This window comes from Sphaeramia orbicularis, chromosome 18 (assembly GCF_902148855.1).
Source record: "Sphaeramia orbicularis chromosome 18, fSphaOr1.1, whole genome shotgun sequence".
Classification (NCBI taxonomy): Eukaryota; Metazoa; Chordata; class Actinopteri; order Kurtiformes; family Apogonidae; genus Sphaeramia; species Sphaeramia orbicularis.
In genome coordinates, this window is record NC_043974.1 from 3,187,659 (window position 1) to 3,200,724 (window position 13,066).

General features: G+C 40.5%; 1 protein-coding gene across 1 annotated transcript in view; it reads left to right on the forward strand.

The window, feature by feature from the left end:
- dysf (dysferlin, limb girdle muscular dystrophy 2B (autosomal recessive)) overlaps nucleotides 1-13,066 on the forward strand; it is a 285,908-nt gene that overhangs the window by 221,519 nt on the left and 51,323 nt on the right. The window lies entirely within an intron of this gene.

Genomic DNA, 13,066 nt, shown 5'->3' on the forward strand with positions numbered 1-13,066 from the left:
CTGGACTAATGAACGGAGGACATGTGTGTTATCTGCTCTTTTACAGGTTCTGTATTCAATAAGAGTCGACTGGTATGTGCAGCTGTGTGGGATATAATGTTACAAATGTTCTCAATATTCATTTATTGGTTTGGTCATAAAGCAAAGTGTGATTTTCGTGACTGAGCCACCCTTTTTTTCATGAAAACCTTGGTTTATACCAGTGGTTCTCAAACTTTTTACAGTGGAGTGTCCCTTTTTTTATCCAAGTACCCCCAACTCTCACTTCAGCATTCTTAATTGAAAAAAATGAGTCCAAATATGTTTCTGTGTCAAAGGTGTCTGTTTATATTTACAAAACCTTGTGAACAAAAAACATATATTTAACTGTAATATATAAAAAATAACACATTTTTTAAAGTAAATTTTGTGTAAAGTATAAACTGAAAAGTACCCTCTGTCATTGATAAAAAAAATAAATAAATTGGTCTTTAATAAATGAACCTTTTATCAACAAAAAATAATTCCTTATCTACTCAAACTCATATTGAATCATATAAAATATAAATGTTCTTCAAATGTTACCAAAGACAATAAAACTATTGTATAAATGTATTCATTGTGTTTTATATTTCAACATTAATTCTCAGTATTTATTTTTTATTCAGTACATAATGACTTATTTAATGGACTTTTACAAAACTATTTCTAGTGCCCCCTGGGCTTCTTCCAAGTACCCTTGGGGGTACGCATACCCCACTTTGGGAACCCCTGGTTTATACCAAACCCTAAACAGACAGATTTAAAGCAGTGGGAGACTTTATGACCAGTTTTTCATCAGATCTGTCCATCCTCAGTCATATCCTCAGTTTCATGAGTCTGTTCGTCTGTCTGTCATTCCTCCGCTGAATCCCTTCCTCACAGTGAACAGTTTCTTAGTTCCATTCACCAGAAACAAACCATGTGTTTACAAACAGAGCCAGGAGGGAACTGGACATCTGAGGAATTTGGTCGCAACATGCATTATGGGAAATGGAGGTTCACGGAGCATCTGTCTGCCAGTCGATCGGTCTGTCGGTTGCCGTGTTTCCACTACATGGAACCGACTCGACTCTGGTACCAGGTCCAATTCCAGACCGTTTCCATTACAAGATATTACAGACTTTACAGTACCTGGTCGTCATAACGATGCAGCGCATACTTCCGTGTTGTCTGTTCAGAGTTGCTGATAAACTCACTTGTTGCGTGTTGTCTTGTCGAACTCATGCTGAATTTTTACGTCTGAACCTCCTCGACAAACCATGGTGTAGTTTTTAGGCTGTCATCATGTGGATTAAGCTACCGCTGCATTTACTGTCAACTTCTGCATCTGTTTTTTGTAAAAGGGCGGGTCACAGAGACGACTCTCTGACCAATCAGTGGTCTGCAGTGTTTACACGTCACCTTTTAGTATCTGGTCCCCAGTCCTGGAACCTCGGCGGAGGTGATACCAAAAAACTAGTACCAGGTACCAGATTCCAGGTCCTTTTTTGTAATGGAAACGCAAAAAGGCCGAGTTGAGTCAAGCCGAGCCGATACCATGTAGTGGAAACGTGGCATTTGAAAAAGAAACTAAAACAACTCAAACTTGATCTGTAAAATGGTCAAACAGTGGCCATACGGTTCCAGCTTTAATGCACATGTCTGTTCGATGTTTACATGCTCATATTTGAATGTTTCTGCCAACAAAAAGAACATTGTGCCTATTATTTTGTTTGTTTTTGTTTTTTTTTTTCAAAATACAACTTGGTTCCATTATTTCAGTGTATGTATAAGTTCAAATACCACGGTAATAATGATAACCCTGATAATTTTGGTCACAATAACCGTGATATGAAATGTTCATATTGTTACATCCCTAGTTGGAACCAATGATGGTTTTATCTGCTCTGGAATTTTACATTAAATTAAATTAAATTAAATTAAATTAAAGCGGTTATTCACTCCACTCTCAGACATGGTAGGTGATGGTAATTCACCTGCTACAAAACAGAAACGTCTGTTCTGAGGGTAAAGAGAATTTCTTCAAATTTGGAGCAAACATTCACTTGGATTTGATGGTAAAGATGTAAATGGTAAAGATCTGGTTAAAGGGACTTCAAATGCATAAAACACTGTTCTATTGAAGGTGTGTGTGAACCGTCCATGTTTTAGGTGAGGTTGTCTGATTGCTGGATCGTCTGTATTTAAGCTTTGTCAACACTGTACTGTAGCCCATAAAGTTGGACTCATTTTGTTTTTGGACACATTCCTCTTTTTATTCCTTTGACCAGGTTCAAAGATTACATACTGAGTCCAGTTACACTTTATCTATCATGAATAAATCCCAATCATTTCATGAGAAGCAGTCCAAATATCGTATTCTAACTTTACAGGCGTCTGTGTACGTAGGATATGACTCTCTCTGGACAGATGTGGATGTAAAGTTGGGTTGCTGGTGGAAAACGGTTGTAAAGCGGTGATCAAGCTCGGGTTTATTACTGTGGAATTAGTACATGTGTTTCTGTTTTTGTCCTTTGGACACATAGGGCTGTGTGACAGATCAAATGATCATTATTTAACATTTGAGATTCAAGCTCCCTGATGTGAATCCCAATTTCCTCATCTCTTATAAAATATGTGTAGGTTATAACCAGCCTACAACAGCTTTTCCTCTAGTTCAGCCTGTTTTTTGGAGGTTATAGCCTTATTCACATGGGACTAACCTAACCTGTGGACCTCTGGTGAAGTCTGTTTTTTTACTCACATTTACTGATATTATTCATCAGTTCTGATGTCAAGGCCACATTTACCACTTCCAGAGGTCTGGTAATACACAGGAAAAAATATTCCTTACTGTAACTGTCATGCATGTCATCTGTTGAGATGTGGCTTTCTGAAGGATTCAAGATTCTTTATTGTCATTCAACAGTGATATGGTGAACGGAATTATGATCCACAGGACCAATAGTGAAATGAAATGAACATTTAAAAACACATTTAAAAAAGAAAAATAGACAATAGAAAACAACAGCAAAGTGCAGATAATAAAAGTAATAAATAAATCAACATAGAAGAGGAGGAGAAATGACTGAGATGGAAACATGTTCTGTTACAGTAGTTGTTGTTTATACTGTGTCAGTCCAATGCATCTGTGTTGTAATGTTCTTTTATTTGTACATGATGAGCAGCACCAGACTGGGTTATGGTTCAGTGGTGGTTTGAGGTGTACAGTCTTCTGGTGGGTCTGCTCTGATGCTGCAGAGTCTCCTGCCTGATGGGAGGTGGACCTACAGGTTGTGTGCAGGGTGGGTGGGGTCCTTCATGATGCATGAAGTCCATCTGCTGCTCCTGTAAATGTAAATGTCACTGACTGTGGACAGACTACTGCTGCTGGTCCTCTGCAGACGTCACCACTGTCTGTAGAACCTGTCTGTGTCCACATGAGCAGCTGCTGCACCACACAGGAGGTGAGGGTACTGGTGAGGGCACTGGTGAGGGCACTGGTGAGGATACTGGTGAGGGTACTGGTGAGGATACTGGTGAGGGTACTGGTGAGGATACTGGTGAGGATACTGGTGAGGGTACTGGTGAGGATACTGGTGAGGATACTGGTGAGGGTACTGGTGAGTATACTGGTGAGTATACTGGTGAGGGTACTGGTGAGGGTACTGGTGAGGATACTGGTGAGGGTACTGGTGAGTATACTGGTGAGGATACTGGTGAGGGTACTGGTGAGGATACTGGTGAGGATACTGGTGAGGGTACTGGTGAGGATATTGGTGAGGATACTGGTGAGGGTCTGCAGGGGGCTCCATATTGTTCTTTGCTGTGTGCCATCACCACTTCCTGACTATCAGGGTGGGGGCTGCTGTTCAATAGTCACTGAGGTCTGAAGGGAATGATGGTGGTGGTCTTAAAGAAGGCCGGCCTTGCCTGGGGTGGGAGGGGTGTATTAAAGATGTCCGCCATCACCCCTGGGAGCGGGTGCACAGTCACTCAGGACCCAGGATGTCCTGAAGGCCGTCCACCCTCTGGGGGCCAACCCTCTGCACTGACCCTCTGACAGAAGTTTGTTCTCTGACAGAATGTTCTTGTTTTATCGTGACATGAGCTCCTGGATTTTCACTTTTAAAGCTTTGATTTATCAGCACCAGCTCAGCCTCTCATCCTCAAGCAGGAAAAAGGCTGAATGAATAAATCCAAAATATTACAAATCCCAGAAAATAATTTACATTGGAATTTTTACTTTACAAATTGTAGACAGAGCAGATTCACATGGGGTTGATATCACAGATGGGTCTGAAATGATTACACCATCCACAGGAGATACTAGTCTGGTGTGAGCGGGCCTTCTCACTGTGTGGTGGATGGATGGTCTGGTTCTCTGACTAGAAATTCTGCATTTTCGCGTCAGTCTGGACAAACATTTCAGTGTTGACAATATCATGAAGGCATGACAGCAGCATTAATGACCTGAACTATAGTCGTCTGATTTATTTTCGGACTCAAACTGTTATTACACTCAGAAATAGTTCATTTTAGTGCAGTCAGATGTTCAAGTATTACAGACTGAAATAAAGTCACTACCATCGTGGCCTGTTTCGGTGACATTAGTGGCACAGTACAAACCCATTCACTGTGTGTAAAATACTGTGATGACACTGGTAGTGGGTCATTTAGATTCAGTGTTAGCTGAGTGGGAATGTTTTGACACAGCTATTATTTATGTATTCATGACACGATGTACAATCCCTCTGAAAAGCAGATCATGTATTAAATGAAGATCCATCACAGTCTAAGATTACGTTCACACAGCAGGTCCAATTTTTTGGTGAAATCAGATTTTTTTGTGTGTTCGTTCATATTCCACATTAAATGCAACATCGCTTTTCCTCCGCTCCTCCTCCTGGGATGCAGAACTGTGACGTTTGTCGCATTTCAATGACGTAAAGTTCGGATAAATGCGACCTGGACGTTCAGACATTTAGACGTCACATTGGAAAATATCAGATTTAGGACCACATATGAAAGTGGTCCGGGTCAGATTTAGGACCACGTATGAAAGAGGTCCGGGTCAGATTTAGGACCACGTATGAAAGAGGTCCGGGTCAGATTTAGGACCACGTATGAAAGAGGTCCGGGTCAGATTTAGGACCACGTATGAAAGTGGTCCGGGTCAGATTTAGGACCACGTATGAAAGAGGTCCGGGTCAGATTTAGGACCACGTATGAAAGTGGTCCGGATCAGATTTAGGACCACATATGAAAGTGGTCTGGGTCAGATTAGTGCTGTTCATACGGTCTTTAACAGATCAGATCCAGGTCACATATGGGCACAAAAGTCAGATTTGGGGCTCATTTGGCTGCAGTGTGAACAGAGCCTTGGGCTGTCAGATGGCCCAGGCCTCCCCACATCCACCTATGGGACCGACGGAGGGAACAGGCCCTGATGGAGCCATCACGTCAGCGTCTGTCCTCAGTCTTTCAGAGTCTGTCTGGCCGTCCCAGGAGGTCCCGGCCCCGTCACCCACGCTCTGCTCAACCCTTATCCCAGTTCTCTCGGCCCAAACGCTGACCTTTTCTTCCAGCAGGACTCCAAACACATGTCAGTCTTCTTGTCTCATGCCCAAACAAATGACTAAGCATGTCACAATTTGGCCTTTTTGATTCCTCTTAAATTAGACCTCTAACCTCTCCCTTGAAAGTCATTTCACATCAGCGTCGCAGCCTTAACTCTGTCCTTTTATGACTTTTATGTCCTTTCTCTTCTTTAATAGAACATTTGTTTTCTTCAGCAGCTGTAATATTAGTTTTCTCGTTCTATGTTTGAATCCAAATTGTGAACAAGCATGAAATCAGTATTTTGATGACTTAAGTGGTGGCAAAAAGGCTTTTACTGGAAAGTCCAAGTGGTTTTTGAACCCAATTGAAGGTCAATTTCAAGAAATATGCGTTCAGGAAGGAGCTTTTGGCTGTTCAAAATGATTCACTAAGGTCAGGTTAGACATTTCAAAGTAAATTATATGAGTTTTGCATCATCTTTAAACAAAAAAAAAAACATTCAAATGTGGCCAAAAATGGTTAGAGAACAGCACCAGTTTGCTCCTTAGTTACAGGATTCTTTCCATGTGTCTGTGCTTTGGTTTTAGGTCAATAGTGCTTTTATATATTTTTGTATATTTGTTGACTTCAGTGATGGTCACATTAGCTCTTAACAAACTTAAGATCTTTATTTTCAGAAATGTTTAGAAGTAGTTTGTCATGATGTTCAAAAAAAAAAATTAAATATGGCCAAAACTTTAACAGCACAGTAGAGAACCACTAACCCTTGAAAACTGTCTCTATTTTTCTGTCCATTGTATGACTTTTATGTCCTTTTTCTTCTTTAATAGAACATTCGTTTTCTTCAGCGGCTGCAATATTAGTTTTCTTGTTCTATGTTTGAATCCAAAGGCTGAACAAGCATGAAATCAATATTTTGATGACTTAAGTGGTGGCAAAAAGGCTTTTACTGGAAAGATGAAGTGGTTTTTGAACCCAATTGACGGTCCATTTCATGAAATATGCGTTCAGGAAGGAGATTTTGACTGTTCAAAATGATTCACTAAGGTCAGGTTAGACATTTTAAAGTAAATTATATGAGTTTTGCATCATCTTTAAACAAAAAAAAACATTCAAATGTGGCCAAAAATGGTTAGAGAACAGCACCAGTTTGCTCCTTAGTTACAGGATTCTTTCCATGTGTCTGTGCTTTGGTTTTAGGTCAATAGTGCTTTTGTATATTTTTGTATATTTGTTGACTTCAGTGATGGTCACATTAGCTCTTAACAAACTTAAGATCTTTATTTTCAGAAATGTTTAGAAGTAGTTTGTCATGATGTTTAAAAAAACCCTTAAATATGGCCAAAACTTTAACGAGACAGTAGAGAACCACTAACCCTTGAAAACTGTCTCTATTTTTCTGTCCATTTTATTACTTCTATGTCCTTTCTTTTATTTAATAGAGCTTTTGTTTCCCCGAACGACAACATTACACAAAAGCTTTTACTGGAAGGTTTAAGGGCCGTCAAATTAGTTTTTTGATGTGAAGATCAATTTCACAGAAAAAAAAAAAAAAACATTTAAAAAATGAGACTTTGGCTCTGAGGAAGGCCAAGACGTTAGACGTTTTCAAGTATTTACTCTGAGCTCGTCATCATTAAAGCCAGCGTGGCCAAACTGTAATGGCACAGCAGAGAACAATAACAGCTCCCCCCTTCGCCGCTGACCCTTAAAGGCTCTTTCCATGTTTCTGGTGGGTGTATTTCTTCTTTCAGGAAGCCTATTAAATGGGTTCACCCCCGGCCCATGGAAACACATCTAAGTCACCTTTTAGCTTTTGCGACATTTCAAGTTTTTGCTCAAAATTCACTTGACAGTTGGATGGAAAGTAGTGAAAATGACCAATGAGCCACTGGTTCCATCGACTCTTCGCCTCAGTTTCCCCCTCTCCCCCTCCTCCTCCTCCTCCTCCTCCTCCTCCTCCTCCTCCTCCTCTTCCTTTTCTTTCTTCTGATGAACCGTGCGGTCTGATCTGCTACTGTCACAGGGACATGAGCTGCTGTTTCCAACCTTTCCAGCCTCCATCACCTTCCTCTCACCCCCCCTCAGCTGCCTCCTCCTCCCATCCCGTCACCTTCCTCCCACCTCCTCAGTCCCCCCCCCCCCCATCACCTTCCTCTCACCCCCCTCAGCCACCTCCTTCTCCTCTTCCCCCTCCCACCTCCTCCGTTGCCCTTTTGCTTATTCCATGTCACTCACTGGCCTCCGTCTGACCTCAGGTAAAGCTTTCACTCCACCTGTCCTCACCTTTTCTCCACCACCTCAGGTCTGCTGCCACCTCCTCCTTTTTTTTGGTCTCCTTTCTGTTTCTGTTTCCATATCCTCCCACTGCTGCACACACTGTAAAAACAAACCTTTAGAATCTAAAAGTGAGGGAACAATTTGCACTCATTTTGGTTGAGTAGATTTGACCCCATATTTGGAGTCAAATGTGACTAAATTGAACAGCTATAACACTAAAAGAAATCAGGTAAACTCCACCTAACATATCCCAATAGATTACACAACAAATTACTCATAAAAAGTGAGTAATTTTAACTGTCAGTTGTTAATAGGAATATGTTAATCTACTTAATTTAGGGCAGGGAGTATCAATCTAAGTATTGATAGTATTGATACTAAGGTGTGTGTGTATTGGTATTGGATCGATACTAGCGTGATGAGATCAATACTTTTGTTGCAGTTTCTCTTCTATACGTCCAGCAAATCAATCGAATTTCCTCTCAGAGTACACACACACACACACACACACACCCCCTTCTCTCTCTCTCTCTCTCTCTCTCTCTCTCTCTCCTCTCTCTCTCCTCTCTCTCTCTCTCTCTCTCTCTCTCTCTCTCTCCTCTCTCTCTCTCTCTCTCTCTCTCTCTCATTGTATTTTACCACACCCCCCACCCCTTGTAAGGGGAACCATTACAGAGAATAATGAAACAAAGGAAAAACTTAGCTCATGGTGCAAGAATATGCAACTGAACAGAAATATTCATTCAACAACAAAACTCATACAAACAGTCAAACACACCAGAACTGTGCTCTATATAATAACAACACTTCTTATCAACTCAGAACTCTGTTAAACACATAAAAACTGTCCCAACTACTTGTCCCAATGCATGCTGGGAAAGTCCCCCCAGGTGCTCCTCCAACACATCACAATGTTATGGGGTAGATGTTATTATATTATTTTAAGTAGCAGTTGTTACTGTTAACAAATAGGTCGACTTTAACCAGTCAGAACAGATTTCACTGGCTAACTATTACTGTTGATTAAAATGTAACTGATTTCCATAGTTTGTATTTACCAACCCCCAAAACCCTTTTTGCAGTGCAGGCCTTTCAGAGGCATCACCTCTCTGCAGTAAAGGAGTTTTAAGAAAGTTTAAAAAAGAAAGAAAAAAGGCTTATTTCTGGGAAGAAAAAAAAAAAAATTCCTGAAAGAGACAAATAATCATGCCAGCATGTTTTTTCAAAGGAGACATAATTGCATTTTCAGAAAGTACATCTAACTTTAGCTTCTGGTATTCCAGCTAATACTGAGCCAGACTTAATCAGTAACAAACTAAAAACAATTTATAGATATAGAAAATATCCCAGCAGAAGAACACAATGTTTTTCCCAATTTTGTAAGTTAAACCATTGGAACAACTTCTCAGTTTTAGTAAATGACTGTTTTTGTTGCTTATAATAAGCACAACATGCTTAAAATTTAGCTTTTTTCCCCCTTATTTTAAAGCCCATTACAGTCTTTTCATTACGGCGGCTATTTTTAACAAAACGAGCCAAGCGGAATCTAATTACACCACTGATATGATGCTTTTTCTGGTTGAAGAATATATGCCTTCTCTTTAATGAGGCTGCTTTTGCAGTGTGGTTTAATTCTTTTGTTTGGTGCTGTAATGAAGAGAACCCAAAAAAAAACAGTCCTGCAAGAAAGAAGCCAAATGTCACCAAAAGGGTGGGTTTCACTTTGCCAAAGGGGTAAACAGATTCGCTTGGCAGGATTTCTTTAAACTGGAATAAAGAAAAATTACACAAAAAAAGATCCAAACTTTCACAGTTGTCCCTATTACAGTACCTAAAAACAGAGTTATTTATAGAGTATGTGTTTCCATAAACATGTTTTATGCACAGTTTGACCCTCAAAATCCTAAAACACCACCAGTGACCAAAAGCATCTACGATCTCAAATGTTTAATCATTTGTAGCCAAACAAACGGCAGTGGTTGTAAGGCAAGGCAAAGCAGGTTTATTTCTAGAGCACATTTCATGTACAAGACAATTCAAAGTGTTTTACATAAAATATTAAAAGCATTACAGCAGAAGCAATAAAAAGTATAGGCATGAGAAAAACAAACAAAAAAAACAATACAAAATCAGATAAACAGATAAAACAGATAAAAACTTTAAGCTTAAAAGAATACAAACTCTGTTCAAATGCAGCTGAGAACAGGTGGGTCTGTGACCTGGATTTAAATAAACTGAGTGTTTCAGCTGATCTGAGGTTTTCTGGGAGTTTGTTCCAGACATGTGGAGCATAGAAGCTGAACGCAGCTTCTCCATGTCTGGGTCTGACTCTGGGAACTGACAACAGACTGGATCCAGTACTTGTTTTTATATTCAGATAATGTTCTTTTTTTTTTTCTTTTTTTTTTTTTTTTCAAAAAAATTTGTTTTTTCTTCAGTTTTCTCTGCTTTGATATAATGACCATTACTCAAAGTTTGTATGAACATGTACAGTACAGGCCAAAAGTTTGGACACACCTTCTCATTCTTTGCATTTTCTTTATTTTCATGACTATTTACATTGTAGATTCTCACTGAAGGCATCAAAACTATGAATGAACACATGTGGAATTATGTACTTAACAAAAAAGTGTGAAATAACTGAAAACATCTCTTATATTCTAGTTTCTTCAAAGTAGCCACCCTTAGCTCTGATGACTGCTTTGCACACTCTTGCCATTCTCTTGATGAGCTTCCAGAGGTAGTCACCTGAAATGGTTTCCTAACAGTCTTGAAGAAGTTCCCACAGATGCTTAGCACTTGTTGGCCCTTTTGCCTTCACTCTGCGGTCCAGCTCACCCCAAACCATCTGGATCGGGTTCAGGTCCGGTGACTGTGGAGGCCAGGTCATCTGGCGCAGCACTCCATCACTCTCCTTCTTGGTCAGATATCCCTCACACAGCCTGGAGGTGTGTTTGGGGTCATTGTCCTGTTGAAACATAAATGATGGTCCAACTAAACGCAGACTGGATGGAATGGCATGTCACTTCAGGATGCTGTGGTAGCCATGCTGATTCAGGTTGCCTTCAATCTTGAATAAATCCCCAACAGTGTCACCAGCAAAGCACCCCCACACCATCACACCTCCCCCTCCATGCTTCACGGTGGGAACCAGGCATGTAGCATCCATCCGTTCACCTTTTCTGCGTCGCACAAAGACACGGCGGTTGGATCCAAAGATCTGAAATTTGGACTCATCAGACCAAAGCACAGATTTCCACTGGTCTAATGTCCATTCCTTGGGTTTCTTGGCCCAAATAAATCTCTTGTGTTTGTTGCCTCTCCTGAGCAGTGGTTTCCTAGCAGCTGTTTGACCATGAAGGCCTGATTCACGCAGTCTCCTCTTAACAGTTGTTGTAGAGATGTGTCTGCTGCTAGAGCTCTGTGTGGTATTCATCTGGTCTCTAATCTGAGCTGCTGTTAATTTGCGATTTCTGAGGCTGGTGACTCAGATGAACTTATCTTCAGCATCAGAGGTGACTCTTGGTCTTCCTTTCCTGGGGCGGTCCTCATGTGAGCCAGTTTCGTTGGAGCGCTTGATGGTTTTTGCGACTGCACTTGGGGACACATTCAAAGCTTTTGAAATTTTCTAGACTGACTGACCTTCATTTCTTAAAGTAATGATGGCCACTCGTTTGTCTTTACTTAGCTGATTGGTTCTCGCCATAATATGCATTCTAACAGTTGTCCAATAGGGCTGTCAGCTGTGCATCAACCTGACTTCTGCACAACACAACTGATGGTCCCAACCCCATCAATAAGGCAAGAAATTCCACTAAGTAACCCTGACAAGGCACAGCTATGAAGTGGAAACCATTTCAGGTGACTACCTCTGGAAGCTCATCAAGAGAATGCCAAGGGTGTGCAAGGCAGTCATCAGAGCTAAGGGTGGCTACTTTGAAGAAACTAGAATATAAGAGATGTTTTCAGTTATTTCACACTTTTTTGGTAAGTACATAATTCCACATGTGTTCATTCATAGTTTTGATGCCTTCAGTGAGAATCTACAATGAAAATAGTCATGAAAATAAAGAAAACGCAAAGAATGAGAAGGTGTGTCCAAACTTTTGGCCCGTACTGTACATGATCAGTAAATTAAATATAGGAAAATGTCACTGTTTAAAATGTAGAGGACAATATTATAAGTTATATAAGTTAATTGTAAAAATCATTTGGAAATCATCACAAAAATATTTCTAGGTCTTTAAGGGTTAAAGTTTTTGGCTTTTGAAAAAGCATTAATGCAAATAATTACCTCTGCCAAGGAGGTTCTGTTTTTGCCGGCGTTGGTTTGTCTGTCTGTGTGCAAGATAACTCAAAAAGTTATGGACAGATTTGGATGAAAATTTCAGGAAATGTTGATACTGGCACAAGGAACAAATGATTACATTTTAGTGGTGATGGGGGGGGGGGGGGGGGGGGCACTGATCTGCGTTGGCAGAGGTCTGCGGTCTCCGAGTGCTTTTCTAGTTGGAAATGGAAACACTTTTCTGAGGTAGCATGTAACATTTAACCCCAATATTAGCCCAAGACACCTGAGACAACAGGTACATGAGAACAGATGACAGCAAATGACCCCCCATTGTAGGAAAACAGCGTCACAACGGTCCACTTCTTCTATGGTGTTTATTAGAGCCACATGCACCGTAGCCCACAGTGACGCCCTCATGACACAACATGACTTTATCTGTTTCAACTCGCGTTTTTGTTTTTTGCTGCCTTTCTAATGTTTGCACTTCAGCCTTCGCTTTCCACCGGTAAAGAAAGACAGGAAATGACCCAAAACCTAATCTGAAGAAGAAAGAAACCATCAAAGAAGTCCCTCTGGTCCTTTTGGAAGCAGATCGTTGATAGTTTTAATATGATTTCAGGAATTGGGGTGAATTTCACATTTAAACGGGGAAAATTACATCAAACTCAAGTCAAATCCTTTTTTTTTTTCTGTCAGTTTCTGGTCCTGTCACTCTTCTTCTCTCCCTTCCTTCCGTTTCCCTCTTGTCTCTGTCTCTGTCTGTAGAATTTGTATTCCTTCATTTTAATAACAGAAGGCATCCCAGTGTTTTCATAACCTAACTCCTCCTACTTTCAGATATTTCTATGACTGTATTGTCAAGAGGCTGTGTGTGGAATGAACATGTCTGACAGAAAGCACAAACTGAAAATCACTGCTTACAAAATGGTGCAA